Raw genomic sequence first — 22,235 nt, forward strand, 5'->3', positions numbered from 1 at the left:
CGGCGAATCTGCACCCTCCGCTACGACGAAGTCTCGACCTCATGGAAATGGACTTATGACTAAGTTCCATGAAGGACGTGCTATGGATGAGGAGGTGGAGTGAGAGTGGTGCGCCACTTGACAAGTCGTCAAGACGGGTGTGATTTGCCGCCCTTGTCTGCTTCCGAGCGTCCGACCGCGCATCTGGCGGAGCTGTCCTCGTACTGAGTCAGCTCAGATTCCGGACTAGGTGGAGTGAAGCATCGTCACTTCCAGCAACACAAACAAACAACAAACAAACATAAAACACACATCTTCTTTCCAAGAGGACCCTATACATGCCTTCCTAGAGCATCCGTTCCCAGAGGGTGCACCCCTCGCGCTGATGCCTGCTGCCGGCTTGCGTGAGGCGACCGGAACGTTTGATCCATGCCCACATGACGATCAATAAGGTCTGGTCTAATCGCAGGTGTCGCCAGTCCCCTGCCCCGTTCTCCCAGACGGGCACCGGGCGAGTGATTCACAAATGCCCGATGCTGCAAGCCAAACGGGCAGCATTATACTCGCAATTGCTCTCGTGCGTTCCTAATCTATTTGTCGCCGATGACGTAATATGTTCGGGTTTGCCGCTGGGAACAAAATACAAGCTCGGCGCTGGGTAAAGGCCGACGGCGGATCCGTGAGGATCTAGCCATACTTGACTCTCATCCTGCGCACCATGACTGACCCGTCGCGCACTCGATGCCGGCCTCGAAGCTGCCGTGCCAAGCGGAGAGAGGGACAACGCGAAAGGCTGCTGCGGCGACAATATTGAGCCACCGGCCGCCGGTAACCATGGCTACTGGACCAAACAGAGGGCTGGCCGACGCAGAGCTCCGACCGCCCGCCAGCAGATCACCTGCCATCGGTGCTGGTCTGCTGACTGGCGGCTCTGTTTGAGCTCGTGAAGAGCGGTCACCGCCACAGCAGCGGTCTCCAACCGACCATCAGCCATCGAACGCCGCGGTCCTCGCATCTCGCCACTGGTGTGGGACGCTCGTCTGAGATGGTCACGGACCTATTCGCGTTGGCACTGATGTTTTAATGTACTGGGCGGGGACGCGTATAACTATATGTGCTTGAAGGGTGGTCTAATCCAAGCTGCGGCCAAATTCACTCTCAAACTTACTGCGTACGTGGACAAAGATCACCCGAGGGCGGAGTTCATGTTTCATGTATCCCTTTGCGTGCAGTCCAACTCGAGGGACTCCCCGTGCCCCGACCGCAGACGGGAGAGCTGACCCTTAATCGCGGCATGTCCTTGACCTGAGCGTTCCAAACGTTTAGCGATGGTGCACCCTTTTGCCGTGTGTATCCCTGGTGCAGTGCCGCGATGGTCAGACCCCCTCTGATCAACGTGTACTCGTGCGGTGTTCCGGTCAACAGACTTCGCTTGATCGCGGCCTACTCAGTACTTCCGACCCTTCCTCCCTGACCCCTAACCCTCCCAGATCAACGTGTACTCGTGCAGTGTTACAGTCAATCGACTCGGGTTCACCAAGGCTTACCGGATACTCCTGACCCCCCCCCCCTGACCCTCTCTTTCTCTGACCTCAGACCCTTCCTGATCAACGTGTACTCGTACAGTGTTCCAGTCAATAGATTTGGTTTGATCAAGGCTTACTCGATTTTCCCAGCGCGAGGTTCTGCGGGTCAGTCTCTCCCGACCGACGCGTCACCTCGACACTATGCCTTTATGATCAAGCCGGGACTCCGTGTGCCTCCGACTGTGTATGAGCTACGAAGCTTGATCACCGCGGCCGTGATCAGTCGGACGCCGCGCGGCGTCAGTGTTCGGCTTACGTGCGTGTTTGGTGTTTGCGCGCTTTACGTGCTGACCGGTCTCCTGGCAGCTCGGACATTTCGATCAGGGCGTCCGTCAGTCTGCTGCAGTCTGCCATGCTGTGGTACTGCACTCGGTTTGATTTCATGTGCTAGCATTGCAAGCAAGGAAATTCAAGCGGCACAGTGTATAAATGCCACTGACTTTGTTAACAGATAATTATGTTTATGTGTTCTTTAAGTCCGTCGAGTGTGACTGTTCTCCGTAGAATGTGACTGCTGGCTGTAGTGGCCCTCCGCCGCAGACTGTGCTCGGATGTTCCAACCGATGTGTCCGTCTGATGGGCATTGGGGTTGTTTCGTTGCATGTTCGGAGGAAGTTCGGTTGCATCTGAATCGCTTGCATGTTTTGTTATACTTTGCTCAGGATGTCCATTCGCTGCAGAGTACGGTTGCAGTGGCCCTTTGTCCCGGGCTGCTCATTTATATTCCGTCCAGTGTGTCCGTCCAGTGCGCAATGTGGCTCCGGAGGACCCGATTCCCCGGGCCGTGCCCTTATATTCCGTCCAGTGTGTCCGTCCAGTGCGCAATGTGGCTCCGGAGGACCCGATTCCCCGGGCCGTGCCCTTATATTCCGTCCAGTGTGTCCGTCCAGTGACGAGTGTGACTGCTGAGGAGCTGGTCCCCGGGATCTGCCCATGTATTCGTCCAGGGTATCCGCCCAGCGTGGAATGTGGTTTTGGAGGACCGCATTCCCCGAGATCTGACCTTATATTCCGCCCAGTGTGTCCGTCCAGTGTAGAGTGTGGTTCCGGAAGACCCATGTCCCGGGCTGTGTCCTTATGTTTCGTCTAGTATGTCCGTCCAGTGGAGAATATAGCTCCAGGGGGCCATATAGCCCCGGGCTCTGTCCTTATATTCAGTCCAGTATGTCTGTCCAGTGCAGAATGAGGTTCCGGAAGAACGATTCCCCGGGGTCCGTCCTTATATTCCATTCTGTGTGTCCGTCCAGAGTAGAATGTGATTCCGGAGGAATCTATACCCCGGGCTCTGTCTTTACATTCCGTCCAGCATGTCCGTCCACTGTAGGACGTAGCTCTGGAGGACCCCATACCCCAGGCTCCGTCCTTACATTCCGTCCCGTGTCTGCCCAATTTTAGCGTGCTGTTCTGACAGCGCTAGTCAGGCCCAGTGTGAACGCTGACGGCGGCATGTGCGCGGTCGTGCTGGGCTTACGTGGGCGGTGCGCCCGCCCGGTATGTCGGGTCTCGCTGACGGCGCTGCTACTCTCCGTGTGCGCCTTTGACGCAGGTATGAATGTCTGCCGGTACAGGGATGGCACAGTCGGTGCATACGCCAAGGATTGGGTACCGTTGGCCGTTGTTTAAGACGTTTTACTCGCTGTTGTAGATGATAAGATTACGATGGCATTTTGACTGGGGAGTTCCCATGCTGAAAATCGATCTTCATTATACAAAGGGTGCTGGCTAAGTAACGCTGTAAGTAAGCATAGATTCTGTCGAGAAAACTCGATATTTTAGAGCTGTGATCATGGTAACGAATGAAAACATTGAAGGACGATTGCTTTCAGCGCCGGTGATAATGCCACCGAGTCCGAATGTCTGGAGCTCGAGGTCTTGCATAAAATGGGAGCTCCATCAAAAACGTGCCCTTTCCTTTCCTTCTGAGGGTGTCAATGTACGACAAAATACAACAGCACGTGCATATCTGGAAAACAGGTCGGTGTTTTTTCAGCCAATTCCACTCGCATGCCACCATGCAGGCGCACGGCAGGTCAAACGGGAAAGCAAAGGCGTCGCCGCTCCACGTTAAGACAAAATCCATTGCAGTGACGACGTAGAAGCTACAGAGGCGCTTCATGACCACAAAGCTCGTTAGACAGGCGTAATGGCGATGATAGCACCACTCAGGCGGCAGGTCACTGGCGGCATAGAAAAGCAACGAAAGGAAAAGTGGGAGAACTGCACAAATTGCATTGCAGCGCAAACGACCACAACGGCTCTACTGCACAGCACGCAGCAGTCATTGCATCGGTTGGGCCAAGAGATCGGCTGCGACATGGGGCACGACCTTTAGACTGGAAAGAACTGACGGTGAACTGTAAATGTAAAGCGTAAGTCCCTGATTCCCTATACGATGATCCTGTCTACCAGACGTTGTCATAGATTGATAAATATGCACACGCGTGCCGCAGCAGTCGGTTTTTGAAGAGGTGTGAGGCTAAGACTGCACGGGTTTGTCGGCGGCGTGCTGCAGTAGGACCAGCAGTAGCTCCAGCATTTTGGAGCCCTAGCACACACGACTCGCGTGGTTATACACTGTCTCCCGAGTGGTTTTCGAGGGCGGTAGATTTATTTGAAAGAGGTGTACGGCTGGCCCGTCCACTCACCCGATCTCACCCCCGCCACGTTTGCCCTTTCACGCATTTTACTTCTGAGGTCACCTCCAGTCGTGCGGAACAAACCTCCCCTCCCCATCACCATTGACCAACTGTCGAAGGCCATGAAGTTCGCAGTGCGCAGGGCGCGGCCCATACATACCGTGGCTGAGACATGCCGCGCTTCAGACATGCCGCAGCTCAGACGTGTGGCGGCTCAGGCATGTCGCGGCTCAGACATATCGCGGCCCAGACACGCCGCGGCTCAGACATGCCGCGCTTCAGACATATCGCGGCTCAGACATGTCACGCTTCAGACATGTCGCGACCCAGACATGCCGTGGTTGAGACATGTCGTGGCTCAGATATGTGGCGGCTCAGACACGCCGCGGCCCAGACATGTCGCGGCCCAGATATGTCACGGCTCAGATATGTCGCGCCTCAGGCATGTCACGGCTCAGGCATGCTGCGACGCTCTGAAAGCGGTGCCGCATCGCGCTTCTGTGTTTTGATCGCATGGGACCACACGGAACATGCGACCAAATGTAATGTCAGAGAGACAGATCAGACTTGTGATTCGCAGCGTAGCCGTTAGTACAAACGCGACAAAGGGAAATACACACACACACACACACACACACACACACACACACACACACACACACACACACACACACACACACACACACACACACACACACACACACACACACACACACACACACACACACACACACACACACACACACACACACACACACACACACACACACACACACACACACACACACACACAACACACACACACACACACACACACACACACACACACACACACACACACACACACACACACACACACACACACACACACACACACACACACACACACACACACACACACACACACACACACACACACACACACACACACACACACACACACACACACACACACACACACACACACACACACACACACACACACACACACACACACACACACACACACACACACACACACACACACACACACACACGCACGCACGCACACACACACACACACACACACACACACACACACACACACACACACACACACACACATATACACACACACACACACACACATGTATATATATATATATATATATATATATATATATATATATATATATATATATATTCATGCAAAATGACATTGAATATCGAATCCATATTTCATTTTGGTTGTTTGCGCTACTGGAACTTGAGCACGTGTTTATTTAACCCACTTCCCTTCCTGAGGCTCGGGATATGAAATGAGCAATGGAAAATGTTACTTATTTTCACGAAAGAAGGATTTGGCGGTCGTTTCAGAATCGTGAATGTAATGAATATCCCACCAAAAATTCTCAGTTGCTAAACAAACCTCGTAACTTGGCACATGCCAAGTAAGTTAGCATGCGCCATGTCTGGCCTTGTAATTTCAAGGCTGTGTTAGTTCACGTAGCTGAATGATAAATGGTTGCGCTTTTCATGAGTGCAAAATGCACGGAATCGTACTGCAGCTCATACCGGAAAGAGTATAATGACTAGTGAAAACATGCACCGGCTGTTGCATCCATACTCCCGGCCGTAGCCTTGTCCTAGCCCCAAATCAATGACCATCTACATAAGCCAACCGTGACTGCTGCTGCCATCTGTCGAAAAGACGGTGCGCCGATCAAGGTGAGGACCGTTTCGAGCCATTGCGTAAGGATCGTCAGTCGGTCGAATGGTTAATAACGATGATAACGACACCATGTTGATTACGATGACGACGACGACAACGACAACACGATGTTGCGGACGATGGCCACTATGACTTCACAAGATGTTGAAAACGGCTATGACAGCACGAGGTTGATTACGACAGCAGCGATGACGACGACGATACCACGAAGTTGATGGCGATGACTACGACGACGATGACGACACAGTGTTTATGACGGTGACTGCGATGACGACGATGATGACTGCAACGCTATGTTGATGAAAATGACGACATGATAATTAAGACAACAACGGCACGTGGCGGTGGCGGCACGTGGCGGGTGGCGACGATGGCGTTGACGACAACGACATGATGTTGATGGCGACGACGGAGACGATTTCTGTGACAAGATGTTGATGGCAGCAACGGCAACAAAAAGAAAACTATATGATGCTGATGGTGATGATGAAGAAGTTCAGTTATGATGAAACTAATGGCGACGAGGACAACGACGACCACGGTAACGACACATTGTTGTGGAGGACGAGAATGATGACATGAACAGCGACAAGATATTGATGGCGATGACAACGAGGACTGCGACAGTTTCACGAAGTCTCTTTGTCGATGATGACAGCGACGACGACGGCTGAACGATATTAATTGCGATGGTGACAACAACGACGACGACAACACCGTATCAAATACGACCATGACGACGAAAACGACGGCGACGGAAACGACAACAGCCACACGATGTTGCTTGTGACTACGACTCGACGACAACGACACGATTTTCATGCCGACGACCACAACAACGAAATGTTGTTGATGGCGACCACGACGACGGCAACAGCAACAACGTCAGGATGTTACTGGTAACGGCAATAACGTCAACGACAACGGCATCACATTGCAATGATGTCGACGACGACAAGAACAACGCGATCTTTACGGCGACGACCACGACAGCGATACGATGTTAGTGGTGACTTCGATGGTAACAGCAAAGACACGATGTTGGTAACACGGCTACGACGACAACAGCAACGGCACGATGGTGACGGCGAGGATGACGTCAAGGACAATGAAGCAACGTTAATAGCGACTAAGACGCCATTGCAATGACAACGACACGATGTTGATGGCGATGACGTCGACAACGACATGATCTCGGTGGTGACAATGTTGACGACAACGAAAACAGCAACACGGCATTGAGTGCGACGTCGACGAAGATGACAGTGACATGATGCTGATGGCGACGATAACGACACGGTATTAAGGATCATCGTTATGAGGACGACATCATCGACAATTACGAAGACGTTTGTCAACAAAATGCTGGCGATGACTGCTAGAATGCTGGCGTTTTTATCAATTGTGCAGCCTCATCATCATCATCATTGTCCTTGTGGTCGAAGCCTTCATCAGCATTCGTGAACTCGTTTCCTGGTGTGGATCTCTTGCTACCCACCTACATATTGTTGTACGGCGTTCCTCAATGTTGTTCACTTTCACGCCCAACTTTATACAGCTGAAAGGCTTTTGACGGCATGAGGAGATGAGAGGACGGCAATTCAAAGTTGGTCGGGCTGATGTGTGTGTGTGTGTGTGTGTGTGTGTGTGTGTGTGTGTGTGTGTGTGTGTGTGTGTGTGTGTGTGTGTGTGTGTGTGTGTGTGCGCGTGTGTTTGTGTGTGTGTGTGTGTGTGTGTGTGTGTGTGTGGTGTGTGTGTGTGTGTGTGTGTGTGTGTGTGTGTGTGTGTGTGTGTGTGTGTGTGTGTGTGTGTGTGTGTGTGTGTGTGTGTGTGTGTGTGTGTGTGTGTGTGTGTGTGTGTGTGTGTGTGTGTGTGTGTATGTGTGTGTGTGTGTGTGTGTGTTTTAATCAATTGATGATCCAGGACACCTTTCGCTTTCCTGCTGCCGTCCGAACAGAAAGACGCCGCGCGTCATGCAACGCATCACGACTCTCACGGCCATCAGTTTGAAGACCAAACACCGACAATTTTTTAAACTAATAATTTGCGTTTGAAGGTAGCATAGTACTGTTAGAACATTTCGGAGCATAGTACATTCTTGGTTATTTCCGCGAGATTTATGTTGGGCTATCGACACGACATCAGTTGGCTGAACTCACAAGCGTTAGTTTGCGATATTGGCGCTGATGGCGCTGCTCGTCGGTAGTAAGCTGGCGGGCAGCCCAACTGTCCGCCCACAAGCCTCGACGGCTTGTACCGGTGCTCATCAAGGTGGGCCTGGCGGATATTCTATGTGTACACCATGACATGTGCTTGTCGTCATTAGAATTATGCCGTCGCAGTCATCGTTGCCATCGCTGTCCCTGCCGCCGCCGTTGTCGTCACATTTCAGAAGTCGCTAAGTGCATTTGTGGGAAACATTCACATAGCAAGGCAGTAGAAGTAACCTCATTTCTCCGAAAAAACAGGATATATATATATATATATATATCCTATATATCCTGGTTATAATGTATATTTATGCATACACACACAAGTATATACATATATATATATATATATATATATATATATATATATATATATATATATATATATATATCTCTCTCTCTCTCTCTCTCCTCTCTCTCTCTCTCTCTCTCTCTCTCTCTCTCTCTCTCTCTCTCTCTCTCTCTCTCTCCTCTCTCTCTCTCTCTCTCTCTCTATCTATCTATCTATCTATCTATCTATCTATCTATCTATCTATCTATCTATCTATCTATATCTATATCTAAATCTATATCTATATATATATATATATATATATATATATATATATATATGTATATACTTGTGTGTGTATGCATAAATATACATTATAACCAGGATATATAGGATATATATATATATATATATATACTGGCTTCATTAATTTTTCCAAGGAATGAGGCCATTGTTGCCGTCTTATCATTGCATTTCAGTACCAGTCTCACTGCAGCAATCCCCCAGTCTCTTAGTAATAACCTTTCAGTCTCATTGCAGCAAAAATACGGCCATTTCAGAGGCTGCCTCGAGATGTGGTGAAGCGTAGTTCAGTCATGTTTTACCTTTAGTTACAATGATCATGCTTAATAACACAACATTAGGCACTAAACAACAGTGCAGGAGATTGCGGAGCTCTTTATTTCGGAATTTTTTTCGGAATATTTCCTTATGTCGGAAAAGACTAAGATCTCGTACGACCGAAAACTCCAGTGGATGAAACTTGAATCAAATAAAAATACAGCAATGCTCTTCACTACTTAAGTAGGGGAACCAGCGCAGCACAACTTGCAGTTAACAGAACTCTTAGGAAAGGTCCCATTTCAGCAAAGGTGCTAGATTGGTTATGATCGTATCTCCAGTGGGAAACAAAAAGTGGGTGGGGGAATATACATATATGTATATATATATATATATATATATATATATATCTCTCTCTCTCTCTCTCTCTCTCTCTCTCTCTCTCTCTCTCTCTCTCTCTCTCTCTCTCTCTCTCTCTCTCTCTCTCTCTCTCTCTCTCTCTCTCTAGAAATTAAATTTTCGCGCCACAAAAATTACTGTCGGATTTTCCCAGGGCCCAGTGCCGGGCCGTTGTTAGCGTTAATGTACTGAAACAACATGTAAGCGGGTACCACCATTTCCATACTTCGGCTTACCGACGACACTTCTCTTTTCCTCTCCTACTGTCAAAATTCACACGAGCGGCCTTTCGAACTCTAATCTTTTTTATAAATTTATCCCGAATGGTTTGTATGGGTGACTTCGGATTCAGAGTACCTGCTAAGCATAGCTTGTTGCGTGTACTCCGAACCCACCACCCAAGCGTGCCGTCCAGTTCAACAGCTAATTTTGCCTCCGCCCTTTCGCCGGACAGGAATGCGGAGGGTTTTACGTGCCGCACAATGCTGCGACACGGCCGCCTCGGGTCTGGGTTGAGCCTCGTTGGCCAGTTGCCAGCTGGCCTTTCCGTTTCAGTCGGGTCAAACAATGCGCCCACTCTGGGACTCGTACCCAGTGCCGCTGGATTACGAGTTCAGCATCTTTCCCCAAGACCACGGAGGAGGCAAATCAAATAATACTCTGTTTCTTTAATGTCGTCAAAATTTACATGAGAGCCAACATCGCGGCTGTCGGCTTCAGTCAAGTTTAGACAAAAACGTATGCTTTGGTACGATGAGGTCAGAGTTCATCTTATGCTGAGTTAGTGATCTGCAATATACCATCAACTACTGACTAAACGACGGAAAAGTTAATAACATTAACAGTGCCCGACGCTTCAAGCTATGCCTATGGTCCGGAGTAAAAAAGCTTCGGGGCTTAAACCAGGGGGTCCAAAAACCAAAACCAAAAGGTCCGGAGCTTAAACCAGGTGTCATGATGACGTTTGTATGTCGAGGCGGGCGAAAATTACGAATATACAGCGGTTCCAAGATCTTGAAAACCGCGCTATTTTTAACTGTTAACATAATTTATATGTTAAAGTTGCGCTATGCTACACTGTTGCCTGTCGGTCTGCCATATGTTCCCCTAGTAGAGTGTACGCTCTCCGTGAACGTGCAATGACGAGGCGTTCATTGGATCGGTCCTGAATGCTGCGCCTTGTTTCTCCCACATGACATGTCGCTGGACGGAGGCCACACGATATATTACATACCACATTTTTCCCTGTGTATTTCCCTTTCAGTCCATTCACCCATGTCTCCCAAATCCTACTCTCAACTGGACATGCTGGGGCCTCTAGCGCTGATCGCAACTGCATGAACTTTAACTCGCGCCCGGGCAGCCAGTTAAACACAATGCCACTCGGTTGGGGACGATGCATCCCATATAATCCCAAAAACTAAGAAACAAAAATAATTGATTCATGGGATACATAGGCCTGTATATGAGCTCACTTATGTCAAATTTTGAAATCGCTAGGTTGTGACTTCCGAGACAAAAAAAATTAAACAAGGTCAAACTCCAGATCGATGTCCGAAGCTCCCACAGCCCTCATGCAACCACCTTTAACCTAGACATCTCTACTAAACAAAAGGCTACTGATACTGATTTTAGGTAAGTGACTTCATTTGGTCTTCTTAACGTCATGCTGACCAAAGCCTGCCAGATTGTTTTGATTTTTTACTTTCAGTAAGCGCCGTGGAGGCGGTATGGCGTCAGGCGGTATGGCGGCCATGGCGACGGTATGGCGGCTGCACCAGCCGGTATGCTCCTGAAAAAAGTTGATGGGGGTCATGCTAAGTCAGTGGCGTCTTCTGATCTTTAAAAAGCTCAGACAACACATTTTTGCCTCAATGTGATGAAGAAGTTCGAAATGAACGCCAAAAACTACCCCGCAAAAGTATGGTCTCTAGTAATGAACAGCTTCCCTTTCACGTGAACCTGACCCTCATACCTGATCCAAGGCCAATGAAAATATTCGTGATCTGAACTGAAATTGTCTAGCTGTTAAAGATGCCGTCGATATATGATTCTGTCAATACTTCGTTGCCGCATCAGACTGAACGATTCCCTAGGAGTTGCCTTCACTGACGGCCACGGCCTGACCTTGGTGCGGCGTGCACCAAACTACGCCGTGCCGTCCGGAAGTTACTTCGGTGAAACATTCTGGGGGTGGGGGCGGGGGGCAATCGCCCCACCCCACCCCCGCGAGCGCATGGTAAACTAGGACCTCTAGTTGACACTACATGAAGGCTATGCGAACCGCTCGATCGTTCGGTGGCATTAGCCTACTTACACAGCTCGTCATCTATGACGGGAAGTCCCTTATACATAATTTGTTTGCTTTGCTAGCTTGTTTGCTGACACATTTTCACGAGTTTGATGTAGATAAGACAGTAGCATCAGCCTTATTCTTCGGAAAAAACAGGAGCGTGGTGATATAGTTGAGTTGATATTTCGGCAACACGCCTGTGCCGAAATATCAACCCAACTATATCCCCATGCTCCTGGTTTATCTCCGAGGAATAAGGCTAATGCTAGTGTCTTGTGCTTCTGGGCCAATGGGTTGAGCTCACTGCTTGATTTCTTTGCAAAAACCATTGCTCACCAGCCCAGTGCGTCGTTAACTTTTCAACATTCATCGCATAAAACATGTTGCTCAGCGCCCTTTTTACGCCACTGACTCAGTATGACCCCCATCAACTTTTTTCAGGAGCATACCGGCTGGTGCAGCCGCCATACCGTGAATGTGATCCATGTGAATCCAATCCAATCCAAATCAAATCCATGTGAATACCGTTCCTCGCTAATGCACTGAACAACTTATGTTAATTTGATGAAGGGTTAATCGAGAGCGCGCGGCACGAGCGGCAGACATCATGCGGTGTTATGGGCTAGCACTCACGGAAAAGCAGGGACATTTAGGTAGACGACGCGCTCACGACAGTGGATAAGAAAATACGCGCACGAACTTCCACATTTGGGGATAAGAACCCCTTTTCTATCAGTCATGGGGCATGTAGTGTGGTATAATGCCGGCTGCCATGGAATTGAAGTATAGTTCTTTGGTATAGCTTTTATCTAGCTGTACCCCAAAAAGGGCGCAGAGCAACATGTTTAGTGCGATGAATGTTGAAAAGTTAACGACGCACTGGGCTGGTGAGCAATGGTTTTTGCAAAGAAATCAAGCAGTGAGCTCAACCCATTGGCCCAGAAGCAGAAAATACCATTAATCCTTTGTTTTACACCGAGTTCCCGAAAGGTACTAGGTTGTTGTTGAATATGTGGGTTCGTAGTTCGCGGTGTTAACTGAGCTGTTACCAAAAACACACATCCTATCCAGGTTTTTCTCGCATTCCTTGCATCATAGACTCGTAACTGGGCCTGTGCCTTCTTTTATGGGAAAGTTGCCGTGTGTATTTTTACAGCCTTGGTGAGAGCGGTGCTACCTGGGGAAACTTAGCCGGAAACATATCCTCCTCTCTCTTGAGATGCGACTCTGCGTTAAGCAGATGGGCAAGGCTTAGGGACAACAAATACACTTGAATTTTCCTACTAGCTGCAGAATGATATGCATCCTTTTTCCTACAGGATATAAAGGATAAGAGACAACGAAAACCGTGCTATTTTGCCGTGCGATATGAATGCTCAAAAAGGGAGGCGAGCATGTATTACGAAAGCCACAGCAAATAGGGCCATTGCATTGCACGTTCCAATGATACAGGTACAGTTACACAGAAAAAGGGTCTAAAACGGATAGAAATGTCTTTCCTCCAAGAAATAAACGGCACTTATCACTAACATGTGACTGACATGAACTTCGGAAATATTTCATTGATCACGAGTCGTCACGGTCAGAATCTTTATGTTTTCACACCATATGACCTATTATGTAAGCTAAGTTGTCCAAAATTTCAGCACTGTGTTCAAAGACATTCTGTTGGATTCCGCAAGGGCCTTAGGGGGACAGTCTGGGGCGCTCTCCCTCAAGAGTTTTGAGAAACCATTCATAAAGCACTACGCAGTCAAAAGGACTCTCACCTTTAGCTGTTTAGTTAACACGTGGGGAACGAAACATGGACAAATTTTAGGTTGAAAACATCGAAGCTCAACGCTCACCTTTTTTACATTTGGACTCAGTAAGCCTTCAAGCGCAGCGGCGACTGCCATGAGACAGCGCTATGGTGACATCAGTATGGTAGACAGGTGGCGCTTGTTGTTGTATCTCTTTGCCTGTATCTGTGACGTCGAGTCGCACCCGCGGGCGGACAGCCCGCAGTCGGTGCAGCTGCCGGCCTCCGTCATCATCTGCTCCTCGAACGATACTATCCACATCTGGAACCTCGGCCCCAGCATGCCCAACAACGCTGTCTACAAGCGCAACAGTTACAGCAATATGATCCTCTGCGTGCCCTGTGCATCAGTCCGTCACTGCAGTGCAGCAAGCACGTAGACCAGGGCTCACGTGATAACAGCGAAAATACGCACCCCAGCATCACTGCACGAACGGCGTGCGTTGCATCAAAATATCACCCGACGGCAAACAGCTGGCCTCGGGACACCAGCTAGCAAACATCATGCCGGTATTTACCACCCCTTTCGATGCTTCAAAATTAGACGTTTCGCTCATGGGTCATCGGAAGAATGAACAGTCACGTGATGCCGACCCCTTTCAGTTATACGTAAGTCGCACCGTCGGCTCCGGCCTGGAACGAACGGTTCAGGCGCGGCGGCGTCTAGCGGGCGCCTGGCGGCCGCAGCTGGAACTATTCCTGTGATGAACGCATTTTGAGGCGGGTCGACTGCACTGGTCGTAAGGCGCCCAGAACGGTTGTTTTGAGGTGGGCCAAGATGCCGGCCGAGCGGGCCGGTACTGCTGTAGGTGGTGGATGGGGACAATAGGAAGAGGAGTCAAAATATGGCTTTGATAGGTTTCCACCAATCCTCGTCTTGTTTAGTGTTGCTCTGCAGATGATGAATATGACATCATCTTGGAGCGTTAAGATCTCCATCCCAATCATGTCAGCGTGGTGGCTTATCCTTAGTAGAACACCATGATGGTAAGAGCTGTCCGGAACACTGCTCGCAAATGCCAGTACGCAGACAGTCACGTCGAATGATTGGCTTTCGAGCAGGCAATCCGCAAGCTTGCTCTTACCATCAACCTCACTCCTTGGGCATTCTACGACAAATCGACAAGTGCCTTACACCCCCATCCTTCGGATTTTGATTGCGTCAGGTCAAAGGGTTGTCAGCGCTGAAGTCGCAGGTGACATTTTTTAAGTCTCTCAGTTGCACCGTTTCGGAATTATAGCCTTCGGAAATTTCGAGTTGCGTAGCTGCAGAGCTATATTCTGTGGCACTTTTTTCCCTTTTTGAAAGATAAGTTGGCAAGCCTACGTGTTGAAATGATAAAAAGTCCCGAATATTTGTATATCTGTTTCGAAATCGTCATTGCAAAATAAATAATAATCAGGGCATTGGGAATTTTTGCAAGGCGCGAAGAACAATTTTCCTATTTGATACTGATACTTTTGCCATCAGTATGTGAAAGCGCGTGGCATATTCCCCAATATCAAAACTAAAAAGGTGGTTATGTGCATGGAAATATATGGTCCATGCACCGACGAATCATGTGCAGCGTACGAAGACTGGGCGCGGCGCACCGCTGCAGCCGGCTGCCCCCCCCCCCCCCTCTCCCCTTCGAGCGTACTGTCGGGGCCCGGGTAATTGGAGCAGGGGGAGGGGAAGGGGAGGTGAGTGCGTACTGTGAAGGTGGTTTGGTCTCTTGTTCATGTGGGGCGGCGACTTTTCGGACAAAGGCCCAATGATAGAGCCTGGGGCAGTGCCTGTTGTGCGGGTGAAGCGCGGTTGTGATGCTAGTTGCTTGCAACAGTGAAACGCTGAGACAACCCAGCTGTGCCGATGTATTTGGGAAGCACGAAACGATTGCTCACTGAGATTTAAAAGGAGTTTGCCGCATTCCTTTGTGCTCACTTATTCAGATCAGACACGCCCTTTGCGATCGATGATGCCAGTTCTCTCGAACTCATGAATAGCTTAGAATTTCGATCGGAAGTTGCCTATCCTGCCGGACAAATCTCATTGTACTCCCTGCCCACTCACCACCAGGAAAGTGATGTATTTCATTTGCCTTGCTTTGTCCAACGGGTGTGTTCCATAATGTTTGCAGCACACTTATTTGTCAAAATGCTGGCGCAATGAATGCCACAAAAGCTTGAAGCACTCTGTTCAGGGAAAAATAGTTGCAAACATGAGGCTATTGTCCCGCACACGCTACGTCCCGATTGGTAGCAGCGGCACTTACGCGGTTTGCGCGCGCTGTCATCACCGGAAAGCGAAGCTAATAATTGGATCTTTGGCCTGCGAGATGTCGCTTACAAGGGCCTACTAAGACACGCCGTTTGGGATGTCCATAAGAAGTCCTACATGATACAGGACTGTGATAATTTTCCGCGCTGAAGAGGGTGTGCGATCGTTTTTGATTAACGCTATCAAAGCGCAAGTAAAGGAAATTTTCGATCCGGTCAATAGAATCAGATTTAGCAGATTTGGCAGGCTCCTTATTCCTCGGAGAAAATAGGATAATGGAAGGATAGATGTGTTGATATTTCGGCAACGTGCCATTATCAAAACAATAGCAAAAGTAAAAGAGAAGTGCAGAAGTGAAGAAATCAACGTGCAATGAAAGTGCAGAAGTGACTTCTGTTATTGTTTGAATGAAGGCATGTTGACGAAATATCTACACATCTATGTCTCCATTCTCCTGGTTGTTCTCCGAGGATTAAGGCTTTTACTATTGTCTTGTCTATGTGAATGATGTTCCTCGCACATGCACTTGATAACGTACGTAACAGGTTCAGTTATTCGAACATTTACTTTCATGAGGTCGTGAAGTGCTATTGACATTGCGTTGCCACATCCCATGGGAAGAACTCTTGTGACGGAGCTGGAGGACCATGAAAAGGGCTGCTGCCAGTGCCAGCCTGTGGGGCCGTCTTTCCGAGAATACGCGCTCTGCTGAGAAGCTATGCCAGCTCTTGCAGGGCAAGGCTAATTTGCAGACGGTCCGTTTCTTCGTACTAAAAGGAGAAGCGCTTAGGCAGAGGATCAGCTTAGCATCAGCCTGGCTTCGGCCAAAACTGTCAAAGAGACACTGAAGATCCACAGAGTAACCCCAGTCAGTGCTCAGACTGTCATTGTCCACGTGTTACATACATGCGTTGGAAGGGGAAACAGCGGTCGCCTGATTCGAAGAGCTTTTATAAGTTAGCGTGAGTTAGGCTGAGTCACAGGCGCACAAGTCGACTTCTGCGTGCATGCGAGCCATCGCATTGTTAAGCTTAATGTTTTCTCACAACGCGCTCATTTCCCGCCGCCCGTGCGGAGAGACGCGTGGGAGATACTGCGCCGACAGCCGACGGCGAATGACGCGCATGAGGCAGTCACTTATTGCGATATTGTTTCTAAACCTTTCTAGGCTGATTACCACCTTTTTACTTTTGGCAACTTGCGTTCAAAGTACGCTCTTTCACATGCAAATGAGAAAAGGCTCCTCATCGTGTAAGAAAATGATTCTGCATGTACTGCAAAGGTTAATAACGCCAAATGCGTTGCAAATGTTAATACTGATTATTTATTGTGGAACGATGAATCCAACCACGACACACACATAGTCTGGAAGCTTTTGCATCTTTTTGGCATGCAGGTTCATACGCTTTCCTTTCATCGCAGTGAAAATATCGCCGCCGAACGTAGTCCTTCAACCATCCAACACGAAAATGCCGGAGACTGTAACTCCGAAACCGCTCAATTGAGAGACCTGAAAACGTCACAGGCGTCTTCACTGGCGTTGGCAACCCTTGCAACCCTTATTTATAAAAATCCGAGAGATGAGGGTGCAAAATTGAAACTTTGATTTGTCGTTTTGTCGTTTGTTGCAGAACCCGATGATCAAGCAGTTTGTACGCAATCATATACAAGTGTGTACAATTACGCAGCAATTATATGTTGCCTAACAATTCATGCAGCACACCTTGTAAAGTCTACACTTGTTTGCTGAAAATTACGTGGGCCCGCAGTTAGTAAGTGCAATGATATTAAGTTGTCAGTAATATGCCTTCTACGGTGTGGGACGGGGAAGGTGTTAACAGACGTGACTGCTATCACTCACTGCGTTGGAATGTACCCCTTTCAGAGGTGGTAACAGACGTGACTGCTATCACTCACTGCGTTGGAATGTACCCCTTTCAGAGGTGGTAACAGACGTGACTGCTATCACTCACTGCGTTGGAATGTACCCCTTTCAGAGGTGGTAACAGACGTGACTGCTATCACTCACTGCGTTGGAATGTACCCCTTTCAGAGGTGGTAACAGACGTGACTGCTATCACTCACTGCGTTGGAATGTACCCCTTTCAGAGGTGGTAACAGACGTGACTGCTATCACTCACTGCGTTGGAATGTACCCCTTTCAGAGGTGGTAACAGACGTGACTGCTATCACTCACTGCGTTGGAATGTACCCCTTTCAGAGGTGGTAACAGACGTGACTGCTATCACTCACTGCGTTGGAATGTACCCCTTTCAGAGGTGGTAACAGACGTGACTGCTATCACTCACTGCGTTGGAATGTACCCCTTTCAGAGGTGGTAACAGACGTGACTGCTATCACTCACTGCGTTGGAATGTACCCCTTTCAGAGGTGGTAACAGACGTGACTGCTATCACTCACTGCGTTGGAATGTATCCCTTTCATGGGTTTAGCAGGAGTTTAGAGCTGCATGAGTTTAGAGATGTACTCATGTTTAGTGTTAACGCACAAATTCAGAAATTGCAGCACTGGAATGTCGCCTGACTTCGGCACTGCCAAGGCCAGGCAGCTTTAATCGTCCAAGTGGAAAGTGGATTAGCTTCGGTTTTTAGTGACTTAACAAACGCATTGGGAAAAACGCAACTATGTTAGGTGAATATTGGTCACAACAAACTGAGCTCCTCGGCTTTCCAGTTATTACCACGCGATTTGTCTCAGTTGAGGCATGTCACATGTCATATTTGGGGCCGTTTCAGAAAATGTAACCTTTGGCTATTCTAGGTGTCTTACTGACGCATGCACGGGTCGGCCAATATTCGCATCGCTTAATGATTGGTATGGCGGATCCGTGGACTGCGCGCCACTGTGTGATAGCGCGCACTGCACTATTCAACTTACCCTTTTGCCGGTATGATGGTCTGTTTTGTCTTCTGTTAGCATCACGTAGTCTCATCAAGCATATCAGTGTGGAGAGCAGGGCAGAAAAGACCTTTCAAAGCCATGTCAAATGTGCTGTTGAAATTCAAAGCATGTGACCTTCAAACGGTCCAGTCCGGTCCCAAATCTTAAAGTTTGATCTAGCTTGATCTTGGACGACCTGATCTTTCAAAAGCCAGCCGAACAATATCAATGCGCTTAAGGGTGATGCAGGTATTTAAAAAGCAGTTTAGAAATCGCCTTGGGAGTGCATGTCCTGCGAGAAATGAGCGTTCTTTGGCGCCCTTCAGTAAAATGTCACTGACATGGCCCCCAGATAGAGGCAACAAACCGTGATTCCGAGATCGGAAACTTCTAACTGCACACATTGTAACCAAAAGATGTTAAATCAGGGATTCGAAGTCTTGGCCTAATGCTCGAAACCGCTTAAACGTTGCTCCTATGGCAACACATGGAAACAATGTGGCCAGAACGAGTTTTGGCACCTCTACTTTTCGCGTTCGTTTGCCCACCGCTGACAATATCGTCAATTTGGAGCTTCACCGGACTTCGCTTGAGTGTGCAGAACTTTTCGTTCCTCTTCCCTTGTACTTGGTTCCATTTCCTCGATAAAAGGGTTTACATGGTACAAGTGATCATCAGACGAAGCTATCCACGACGGGTGCGTTTTTTTTTTTGCTTCCTATCGTTTCCGATACCGGCGCCGTCGAGGTGCAGCCTTCTGTCCCAGCAGAGCAATATATTTTCAGTGGGCTACACTGGCGCGGAGTTATTGATTTAATTAGGACTGGGCTGTTGACAGGAAGCCCGCAGAGTGCTGGCGAAGCCCTAGTTCTGGGGCCGTGGCTACCTGTGATACGATTAACTGGCGCGCGAGCGCCGGCGGGCAAGATGGCCGTCGCGACGAAAACGACGGGCAAACCAGACTGGGGAGTCGGCCAGACGCCCAGTTCCGTTTGGAAAATGTGCTGAAATTTGGCTTTGCGCCGAACATATTCTGAGCGTGGACTACGTCTGATGTGGCTTCCAGACAGAAGCGAATGCTTGTTGATACGGAAGGGTTGACAATGAGCTTTACGTAATGACATTTTAAAGAAAATTGTGACTTGCCTACCTCTGCGTAAAATGACTTAACGGGCATGCCAAGTGGTCATAGATGTTCTCACGGTCCTTCGGTGTCCAATGACCCATGTGGGATGGCGCCCCGGCGATCTTATTTGGTGGATGAGGGTCCCAGTGTTGATGTGACGGCCGTTATCTTGAGCCGCTCGGACCCGCCAAAACCACAGCACCATCTTATGGTCGCTGCTCATCATGCCAGCCGCTCGATCTGAGGGTCCCAGTGTTGATGTGACGGCGGTTATCTCGAGATACTCGGACCCGCCAAAACCACGGCACCGTCTCGTGGTCCCTGCTCGTCATGCCAGCCGCTCGACCTGAGAAGTATGACCGTTCATGGAGCTAGACGGGCAAGTCATCAACGCAGCGGTAAAAGGTCGACTGAAACTCTTATAAAGCCAGTGAACACCTTCATGGTCCGAAGAATGACACTGCATTAAATACGCCAAATTGCCAGGAGGCTTGGCAAATTGTAGCCTAGGATCACCTATGGAACATGTCGCCGGGCTCCTGACGCCTAAAGCCACGGAAATGACGCCGACAAAGCTAGGTCCTGAACCTCTCTGAGCGTAGGGCTCCAAAAAGCTCATGAAATGACCGGAGACTCCGGAGACGGGACGTCGGCCTGCGAACTTTCAAACGTCCGGAGAAGTGTCTTGGGTGCCTCAAATCAAGTTGTGTCTCCCTTGCCACGGAGAGGATGGCGAGTTAAAGTATTGTAAGCCATCACAAATTTTCCCCCAGACGGTGCGGATTTTTTCAACACGGAAAACACCACGCCTAGTCCTTGTCATTGAGGCTTAACGACACACTCAGCTGTATAAGCTATATGGCGTCGCCTGTCTCTCATCCAGGCAAAAAGGACGAGCTCAACGGGAATCGAACGCCGTACAAATGCTTTCTCAGATGCGCAGCTTCACCACTATTTTACCCGCTCCCTTAACCCAAGACGATGTTTGAGCATGGACGCGCGAGACAATTAACGACACGGCGGAATGACGTTAAACGCGGTAATGAGTAGAGGGTCTGCCAAATCATCTGTGGCATCCATGCTTGTCATTTCTTTCTCATCCCGGCTGGCGGGTTCCCATACGCTGAACTTCGTCGAAAACATTACATCAAAGCTACCTAAAATGCAGGATGCATCCGAGTCACAAGGTAGAATGACATGGCACACACTCCGTCACCCACTCCATCACGTGAGAAAGCTCTAATTGACAAATTTTATGTCCAGAACAAAGTGTGATGATTTGCATAAGATGTGGCCTTTACACCCGCGACACCTATGTTGTTTGACGCTGGTATCTGGGGTTTGTTTACATTGGGTCGCGGCTGATTCTTGGCATCTTCGGAATGGAGGACCAAACATCAGCAGACCCAGACCTGTCTTAATCCACGCTGCCGACGCCATCCCGCCCCAGCTCGGTTCGCAGCGGCTCCCCCTAATTGCGCAACTAAATATTTCTGCAGCTGCCTCGACTCCCATAAAGAAAGTCAAATGCGAGATATGCTCGTGTGACATATTTCTGTCTATCGGTTTGCCTCCACTCTTCCCTTTCAGGTGAGCTGTCCTTGAAGACAGCACTGGAGCGCCGTCAGCGCCCAGTCCACACATGGTTTCAATGCCATGGGTCGACTTTCTGCTTCGAGTCACGCATGCTGATGGTGAACAAGCTTTTCACTATTTTATTCGCCGTTGTCAAAGGAAATGTTCCACAGTTGACGACATTTCAGTAAGCATCATATATGATTCTCACTTGGCATGATGCTCACTTATAACTATTGCTCTACTTTTAGTGGAAAGGCAACACAGTTTCTCTGTTTAGTAAAGACGCATCTGAATACGTCACTGTTTGATTACGTCACCGTGCTTTGCACATCAGTAATTGAGAGCCAGTTGACGGCCGTTGACGTCACGAAGATACAAATGGCTTAGCCTCTGGTCTAATCATCGGGTCACCACATCAGGTCACGCTCGACATGTGACGACGTATATTACACTGATCAAGGACACGCACATACACACACGTGCACACACGCACACTAGCTGGACGTCAATACATCCGAGACGCGCGGTTTCTCGCGGCGCAGTGGTTTGGTAAAGGTAAAGCGGCCCGCTTTCGAGCGACTAGACGTGGTAATGTTGAGCGTTTCACCGGATCGGATCGGATCGGATCGGATCGGATCGGATCGGGCGGCCGGGATCGGATCCGCCGGGCCGAGTCAGACGACGTGGCGTCTCTGGCCCGCACCGGTCGGCGCGGGACCGGCGGCCACGCCCAGTATCACAGCACGGCCGGACCTGCGGGAGTGCCTTCGACTAGACGAGCACCCCGGACAGCGGCCCAGTGCTCGCGCCTGAGAGCACTCCGGACAGCGGCCCAGTGGCCGCGCTTCAGAGCCGGACTGCAGGGGTAGCCCCCGCAAAGCTCCGGCGGCACCATGCACGGTCCACCCATGAGCCCTCCTGCC

Source organism: Pollicipes pollicipes, unplaced genomic scaffold (genome assembly GCF_011947565.3).
Source record: "Pollicipes pollicipes isolate AB1234 unplaced genomic scaffold, Ppol_2.1 Scaffold_7261;HRSCAF=8764_pilon_pilon_pilon, whole genome shotgun sequence".
NCBI lineage: Eukaryota > Metazoa > Arthropoda > Thecostraca > Pollicipedomorpha > Pollicipedidae > Pollicipes > Pollicipes pollicipes.